The following is a 7,873-nucleotide window of genomic DNA, read 5'->3' as shown; positions in this document are numbered from 1 at the left end:
TCTTACAACATTATTAAGGCAGTTTCAGTAAAACAACATTACTGCTACTCTCGACCAAGATAACCCAGCAATACCATTCAATGGGCTTGACACACTACAGTATGAACAAGCCATCTCAGGTACATCCTAACATCTTACAACATGATTAAGGCAGTTTTATTAAAACAACATAACTGCTACTTTCGACCAAGACAACCCAGCAATACCATTCAATGGGCTTGGCACACTACAGCATGAACAAGCCATCTCAGGTACACCCTAACTTTTTACAGCCTACAGAAACATCGTAAATAGATCAGCCTCTGTTGTAGGTTTTATAATAAGACACCAACAAATACTGTTATTTATTAAATAATATTTGGATGCTGTGTACATAACTTTTAGCTGACTTTGGCCACTTAGGCTAATTTGTATTCTTCCAATCAGACCTTCATCAGTCTGCACTAAACCATTTGATGAGGCAGGAGGAATGATCGATGCTATCTGAAAATAAAACATATTTTTAATTAAAATTACAAAATATTCGAAAATTATATAATATTACATATATTGGGAACACACATTACATACAAATATTATATACAATAGCACTATATAGAATTAGCATATAATGAAGATATAATTACATAATTTCACTCACACATGGCGAATTAATGCTTACAATTGTACACATAAAGTTTCTAGTAAAAATAACGGAATAAAAAAACAAGCACCTAAGATTTAACTCAACGACTTACTTTAAAATTAGCATTTGTGAGCCTAGTGCATCCATTTAAATATTGAAGAATCAGCGTTTATCTGTAAAATAAAAAGTTAAATAAATAACTGTAACACTAACCAAAAACACAATTCGCTTAAAAAATATAAATTAATTACATTATCTTTAATAATATTAGTGGCCAAAACAAAGTATATTCTTAATTTTGCTAGTTTTGAACGTTGACTTCTAAAAAAATACAAAATCTATAACCTGATAAACAGTACGTGATTTTGAACAATTCCCGAAATGAGACTATTGACTAATTTTTATAAAAGATATCTAATATCTTATAAGTTATAAAAAAATCTGTTTCCTTATAAAATCATTAAACTAAAATAACTATACTATTAATAGAATTTTGATTCTACAGATAAAAAAGTAGAAGAAAAGAAGAAAATGCTTTAAAAAGTAATTGGATCCTTTCAAGAATCTTGTATGAATTAGAGGAGTTCATTGCTTCGAGTAAAGATAGTCTGTTTGTATAAATAAAAATTTATTGTAAAAATTAAGAACCTTTTTACCTTTCAAAACCCATAAGAAAATAAGAAATCAATTTTTATTTTTTTATCGTCCAAAGTTGAGTATTTCAAATTTATGGTTGTCAATAAAGTATACACTGAATATAAAAAAATGCTTCCGCTACAGCTTGGGCTGCTCTTTCTAAAGCTTATGAAAAACCATATACAAAGAAACAGAAAATATCTGTTTATGTTTTTAAATAAGCACCAACCACAGAACATGTATATAGATTGATAAACAAAATAAATGCCTAAATAAAAAATAAAATCCTTAATACATAGAAGTGAATAGTATCTGAATAACATATAAGTGAATAATAATATATATATAATCTAAATATAACCCTGAAAGGTATGGATAAAAACCCATTAATATTCATGATAGTTATAAGACATAATTAATTGACTGGATAGACTGTAGAATAAGTCTTAGATCGCCATTCGTACAGATCACTTACTGAAATTACTTTCTATGTATTGTAGGAATATCAGGTTTTATAAGAATTCGTGGCCTACAAGGTAGACTGAACTTGAACTAATCATACTAATAAACAATGTAAAAATCTAAGTATTAAAGAATAAATAAGTATAAATTTGTTACCTCATAGATTTCATTTCCATAGTCTTCTCGTCGTTATTCACTAGAGTTTTACAGTATCCTCACCGTCAATATTACTAGTTGCTTAAAGTCCTCAAACTTTTATATGGAAAATATCTGCAGGTTTGTTGTTACTATTTTTTGTCCTCAATGATGCAACAAACATATCTATAACAACGAAAATAAGGTGTTAGAGAAGTGGTACCTTTAATTTTCATAAAAGTCGACTGTCTTAATATGTTATAATATTTATAATGTCCTTACATAATTTTATGAATAAAACTAAACTAGAGAAAATCATTTGAATGAATCTACTTAAAATTATTTAATCTTTATAACTAAAATGGCAACCGAGCTACATCCTAACAAATTTTAACAAAAATATACGCCGCTCTCAGGTGTTTTACCAAACTAATCTAAGTCATATAATTAACAACAATATAATTAAATAAAGATCATAATTTTAAACAAATACATACCGCTATAAAAGAACGAACAATTGATCCGTGTTAAACCATAAAATATAATGTATATAGAATATAGCCCGTCCGATAAAAGAACCGACCGCGTCATCAGAATCTACGCATCATCGCAATGTTGTCAAATTTATATATACATATATATGTATATATCGAGTATATACTCGATATTCCATAATGTTAAGATAATATAAATCAATTCAGTCCATAAATTTTGAATCACTTACAGAATAAGTCTAAAACGTTATAGAAGATAAACCTCCTTCATTAAATCTTTAAAACACATATTCATGTTTATGCTTATTTTATATTTTACAGAGAAAATAAGGCGACAAGAAATGGCTGATGGTCTACAATGCGCACGTCCACTTCGTCAAAATTCGTGCAAAATTGACACTAAAACCGTCGGTTAACTATTTTAGAGACTTCTTCATTTCTAGTTTGACACAAAACATAGAGTATTTGTAGAAACATGTTTGTATTCCTATATTACGCAACGCTACTGCCGAAAAAAATATTGATATATCGTTTTTGATATTTTTTAAAAAACTACACCAAACATTTAAAATTAAGCACAAAAATACACTAAACCTTTAAAATTAAGTATCAATTCAAAAAGTTTATGAAAAAAATTATATGTTTTTTTATAACATTTAAGATGTTTATTTAATTATTTTGAAAAAATATCGATACATGGAATATCAGTCAATAAAATATCAGCTAAAAATATCGATATTTTTTTCAATATATGATGGATAATATATGAAATTATTAGTTTAGTAGATTAGACTTAGAACACCAGAAAAGGGATGCTGAACAAATATCGATATAACCATATATTGAAAAAAAAAATTTTAGTCGATCAGACAATATTTTTCTCCTCATTTTATTATAGTTAAAAAGAGACATAATACGTTCAAACATGTAACAGAATTAGCCTGCAAAATTCTTCATATTATTGATTGTAAAAACTATAGGTTATAAAACGGAAACGTTTTAAGGCTTTGCTTGTTTTGATAAATTTCATATTCCAGTTTATAATTACTCTGATTGAAAATGCCAAAGCTAGACAGAACAGAGTACGTCTCTAATCAGATACGTCAAACAGGAATGAGATAATAGAGCTCACCTTTTGCCAATAACATTCGTAGGAAGGTAAGCATCTTTATGTTTAAATATTATGTACGGTTTTTATTGAAAATATTTAGTAGTATGTTGCAGCTGCACTGAATATTGGTATGAACACCGTCACTGAAATATGTTAAAAAATGAAAATATAATCATGGATACACCAAAAAGAAAGCGTCCTCATTCGAATCAGGTGACGAAACAATATTAATTTGATGTTAGCTCTATCAGAGATCCAATATATAAAATGCATAAGAAACGATGGGTAGTTTTTTCAATATAAACATAATATAATTTAATTATTTCAGAGGAAACTCTTAGTAAAATGTCCATAGAAAACTTAGAAATATCGAGCTTTTCTACATCCCTTCATACATGTTGGGTAATACAAGATTTAAATGGTGTAAAGAAAATCCACGAAGAGATCTAATGGAACTTGCATACATTACTTTTAAAAGAATACAATTTTTAAAAGCATATAATAAAACCATCGAAGACTGATTAGTACAATTTGTGAATTTAAATAAGATATGAATTTCAGAAAGGGGCCAATATACCCAACGGTTACTCATTGCGATATGATAATAAAAATAGTGTTACAAACTGATAGAAAAAGGTTAACGTTGGAATAACAATTTATGAAGTTTTATCAGTTGTAACATTTATTAATAATTCATTGCAGATATATTGTTCTTCATGCAGGAAACAGAAATAGTTAATAACACCTTGGATTTGGATGAACTCGATCAGACATATTAAAGAAGAAATTGAGAAATTAACTATGATAGATTGGAAATTATGGTGATGATGTGAGTGGCAGCAACTATGGTGAATATACAAATAATATACGATAACTAGGAAATCTTATTGTAGAGTGTAACAGATTTATGTGTATGAGCCTAATTGGTCAGAATATACATTAGCATTTGGTTAAAAAAGTGAGAAAGAACACTAACTATTTTGCAGATATGCCAAATGCATTAGGGAGAATGCTGTGAATAAATTTAATTTTATCAAGGAAGATGTATATGAGCAGCAACAGAACAAACTAGGGAAAAATACAGTGATATTAAAAAGACTTTAGCAAACAAACACTGTACAGAAAGAAACAAGAACTAAATGTAAAAGGTAAATATGATTTTTAATGAAAGCAAAAAATATTACTTGGATATACAATTGTTAATTAGGTGCATTAGGCATCCAGGTGATACCACTACATAAAAAAACACGCCCAGAACTCTAACTCATAGGTGATGTGGAATATCGAAAAAAGAATTTTAACTTACTATTGCATATGCATTAAGTATTGCCACTTGACTTTAATAATATAACTACATACCAAGCCAATCCTAAATAAAAGATCTGTTTCCTTATAAAATCATTAAACTAAAATAACTATACTATTAATAGAATTTTGACTCTAAAGATAAAAAAGTAGAAGAAAAGAAGAAAATGCTTTAAAAGGTGATTGGAACCTTTCAAGAATATGCATTAGAGGAGTTCATTGCTTCGAGTAAAGAGAGTCTGTTTATATAAATAAAAATGTATTGTAAAAATGCAGAACCTTTTTACCTTTCAAAACCCATAAGAATATAAAAAATTAATTTCCAAGTCCAAAGTCCAGAGTATTTTAAATCTATACTTGTCAATAAAGTATACATTGAATATTTAAAAAAAATGCTTCCGCTACAGCTTGGACTGCTCTTTCTAAAGCTTTTGAAAAAATATATACAAAGAAACACAAAATATGTGTTTATGTTTTAAAATAAGCATCAAGCCATAGAGAGGCATATAGATTGATAAACAAAATAAATGCCTAAATTAAAAAATAAACTTAATACGTAGAAGTGAATAATAACATCATCTAAATATAACAGTCAAAGGCATGGATAAAAACTTATTAGTATTCATAGTAGTTATAAGAGATAATTAAAGGATTATGTAGAATATAGAATAAGATTTAGACCATAATTCTTACAGATAACTTTGTTAAATTACTTTCTATATATCATAGGAATATAAAACAAATCTTAAAAAAATATATTCGTGGCCTACAACTAATGAACTAATAATGCTAATAAACAATGTAATAATCTAAGTATTAAAAAATTAATAGGTATACATTTGTTACCTCCGATTGTTACCACATAAATTTCATCCTCATGGCCTTCGTTATTCATTATTAGAGTTTTACAGAAATATACTGACTGCCAATGTAACTAGTTTAAGAGCCACAAACTTTTATGTGGAAAACATATGCATGTTGTACCAATCTTTATCCTCGAGACGCAAAGCAACAAACATATCTATAATAAAGAAAATTGGGTGTTAAAATTGGAAAATTGTCAACTATGTGTAATATAATATGGTAAATTTACCATGTCATTAAATTAATTTTATCATTAAAAATAGAATATAGAAAGTTATTGAATGAATCTAATTAAAACTATCTAAGCTTTTTGAACTAAAATGGCGACCGAACTACATCCTAACATTTAATAGAAAAAATACGCGGCTCTCAGATATTTTAATAGACTGGACAATGTAATTACTATAAAACATGATATCAAATCAAATACATACATACTATTAAAAAAATGGACAATTGATACACGTTAAATCATAAAATATAATGGATGTAAATTATATCTAGATGTCTATCCAATAAAACAACCCACTCACCCCATCACTGCATGGGCCTCTCGCAATGTTAACAAATCTCTAAATAATCTAAATCAATTAATTCAACAAATCACAGAAACATTATTTTAAATTAATTACACAATAAGTCTAAAATGTTATATTTAAAACACCTACTCATACTATATTATTTTAAAGCAAAGTGAGCCGACAGAATTGATTAGCTAGAGCGCGCACATTCACCTCCTTGATATTCGTACAAAATTGGCGCTAAATACGTCGGTTAACTTTTTTAGAGATTTCTTCATTTTATAGTTTTGCTCAAAACATAAAGATGTCGCCTCATTATTTTGTGGCTTTATACTTCTATATTATTTATTATTAGATTTTGTAGTAGTTATTTTAACCCTATATACCCAGATTAATATCGAGTTATTTTAACCAAGTACAAGTTTAATTCCGATATACTAATCTAATTCCATTATACTTACAGTTTTACAGTTAAGTATTAAATATTTAATTAAAAACAAATGTGAAGTGGTATATTACGATTTTATCAGTAGTGCTATTAAGGGCGATGATCCTTTAAATCTATGAAACTATTAATTACTTTTAATATTTATTTAATACTAGAATTGACATTTAATTATGATTTACAGAATTAAGCCTATATAGCAGAATGTTAAGTTTTTTTTTTTAGTATACACTCTGGTGCCCATCATGTTTAATATGTACTACTTAGAGCATCATTGGAAGAAACATGCTGGTCATCAAATTGATTCATGTTTACATTTAAATAGTTCAGAAAATAATATCATAGTTGATGAGATGAGAAAGCTGGATAGAGAGTGTAATTGTTGAAAATGAACATCTCTTGATAAAGAATTACTAGTATTTGGTATGTGTTTCATGAAAATTACTAATATTACATGCCATTACCAGATTCATTTTAGGCTCCCTTAAAGTGAAAGAAAGAATTAAGATGGAGATTAGAGTTGATTATTTTATGTGTGATATAGTGCAAAATATTACAATGCATGTTAAGAAAATAACAGTTAAGAAATGGTACATTTGATATGAAAAACACATAAAAATTGTTACTATAAGGAAAGTGATTTAAGTATATAACAACTTAGATGGAAAATTTTCCTAATTAGCCAATTTGTATATATAAAAACTGCAAGAAGCTGGTCAAGTGTAATCTATGTATTAAAGAAACTGTACACTTATGATAACATAAAGGATTAGCAGGACTGCTTGCACAAAGACTCAGGTATAAATATGAACATAGCAATAGATCTTTTAAACAATATGTATGGTGAAAACAACAGCAAAAACAAAAGATAATAGATGTATTAGAAGGACTTGTAAATAACAAAATATGAAAGAGACACACAAATTAAAATTTAGAGAAACAGTAGGGTTTTGAGTAAAAACACGAAAATATGTTAAGCAATGAATATTAAAATGAATATGTAAGAGCACTTGCAGGAGGTATAGTAAGCAAGATTTCACATCCAATTCAATTTCACTGATCATATAGTTTAATAGTGGAAAGAGAATAAAGTTTAACATATGAAGACTTAGGTCTAGAATAAACATTACATTACATCGTCATTCAGAACGAAGAGTTATTGAAACAATGTACCTATACAACATAAATAATTTAATTTTTTTTAATTTTTAGTACATAAAATAAAATTATATGAATATGATATTGATATTATAAACTATATTTGATTATATAAAA

At 27.4% G+C, this 7,873-nt stretch overlaps 3 long non-coding RNA genes across 3 annotated transcripts; 2 read left to right on the top strand and 1 right to left on the bottom strand.

Annotated features, from left to right (window-relative positions):
- Nucleotides 1-324: 324 nt before the first annotated feature.
- LOC143195085 (uncharacterized) lies at nt 325-2,026 on the bottom strand. The gene is made up of 3 exons (XR_013005468.1): nt 1,880-2,026; nt 738-798; nt 325-483 (listed from the first exon to the last, which is right to left on the bottom strand). It is a non-coding gene; the product is annotated as an uncharacterized LOC143195085 (long non-coding RNA).
- A 1,289-nt stretch (nt 2,027-3,315) lies between these two features.
- On the top strand, nt 3,316-3,929 carry LOC143195083 (uncharacterized). Its single transcript, XR_013005466.1, has 3 exons — nt 3,316-3,510; nt 3,564-3,676; nt 3,792-3,929. It is a non-coding gene; the product is annotated as an uncharacterized LOC143195083 (long non-coding RNA).
- A 520-nt stretch (nt 3,930-4,449) lies between these two features.
- LOC143195084 (uncharacterized) lies at nt 4,450-7,873 on the top strand. The gene is made up of 3 exons (XR_013005467.1): nt 4,450-4,611; nt 6,824-7,021; nt 7,077-7,873. It is a non-coding gene; the product is annotated as an uncharacterized LOC143195084 (long non-coding RNA).

This window comes from Rhynchophorus ferrugineus, unplaced genomic scaffold, assembly GCF_030347505.1.
Source record: "Rhynchophorus ferrugineus isolate W39M unplaced genomic scaffold, kcgeb_rfMv2 rfM4, whole genome shotgun sequence".
In the NCBI taxonomy this organism is placed as follows: domain Eukaryota; kingdom Metazoa; phylum Arthropoda; class Insecta; order Coleoptera; family Curculionidae; genus Rhynchophorus; species Rhynchophorus ferrugineus.
Note: the sequence above shows the minus strand (reverse complement) of the source record. Positions and strands in the feature narration are given on the sequence as shown.